The 1,149-nt window shown below is 38.2% G+C and overlaps 1 non-coding gene across 1 annotated transcript; it reads right to left on the bottom strand.

Annotated features, from left to right (window-relative positions):
- Positions 1 to 257: 257 nt before the first annotated feature.
- Positions 258 to 364, bottom strand: LOC111812705. Its single transcript, XR_002818131.1, has one exon. It is a non-coding gene; the product is annotated as a U6 spliceosomal RNA (small nuclear RNA).
- Positions 365 to 1,149: the final 785 nt, after the last annotated feature.

Raw genomic sequence — 1,149 nt, 5'->3', positions numbered from 1 at the left:
GATAGATATATGGTTTCATTCTCTTAATGAATAGAATGATTTGTTCTAATGGTGTTTGTAAATAGGATATCATGTCCGCATCTTGTACAGCAATTAACCACTAGGAAGAATGTATGCAATGTGTTAATTATTGAAACTGTCCTACCAATTGGGTTTGAAACTGTCTCATAGCTATTTGTTTCTCAATAAAATTATGAAAAAAAAAAAAAAAGAAAGAAAAACAAAAGACCAGCAGAAGTCAACAATACAATTATCAAAAAAATCTGGAACACTTCACAAGTTTGTGTGTCATCCTTGCGCAGGGGCCCTGCTACTCTTCTCTGTATGGTTCCAATTTTAGTATACGTGCTGCCCAAGCAAGCACTGCTCCTCTTTTTATTTTATTTATTTATTTATAATGAATTTAGTAGCGCGTCTACAGGGTCTCACTACACAGATCAGACTTGCAGTGATTCTCCTGTTTTCAGCCTCACAAGCGCTGGGCTTATAGGCACGAGTCACCAGGCCCAGTCTCAGTCCCTGTGTCAGGGAACCCTGGGGGCAGGGCCCGTAGGGCACACCGGGAATCGAAACCGGTCCCTGCGTCTGCCTTGCTCCTCTTTTAGAAATGCAACACTTGTACAAAATAAAATGAAAGACAAAGGCCCACTCAAATATCACATTTTAACATATTAAAAATCTGACTTTGGATAAATCTTGAGGGGATTTCACTGACCTTCTCAGACCCAAAAGCTACAACTCTTGTTGCATAGGTCCTGCTTTACCTTGGTCTTAGCCATCCAGTAGAAAAGTATGAAGATGAAATATAGGAAGTAAAGCCATGCTGTTATGTTGAGCTGTGGGGGACTCAGTTCAACAATTTCTGACATTGCCAGTTAAGCAGAAGACCCAATGCTATTATGGGCTGCTGGACTCTTTTAGAATATTTTGCTGAATTTACACACCTATAATATTCAAATAACGGAACTTCACAAAAAAAGGGTATACAGATGAATGTCCATTTTGTATCTGTGTATTCAAAGTGGTTAGGATAGATATATGGTTTCATTCTCTTAATGAATAGAATGATTTGTTCTAATGGTGTTTGTAAATAGGATCTCAAGTCCGCATCTTATACAGTAATTAACCACTAAGAAGAATGTATGCAGT

The sequence above is a fragment of the Octodon degus genome, unplaced genomic scaffold (genome assembly GCF_000260255.1).
Source record: "Octodon degus isolate 3935 unplaced genomic scaffold, OctDeg1.0 scaffold00137, whole genome shotgun sequence".
Lineage (NCBI taxonomy): Eukaryota > Metazoa > Chordata > Mammalia > Rodentia > Octodontidae > Octodon > Octodon degus.
The sequence above is the reverse complement of the archived record's forward strand: the minus strand, read 5'-3'. Positions and strand labels throughout refer to the sequence as shown.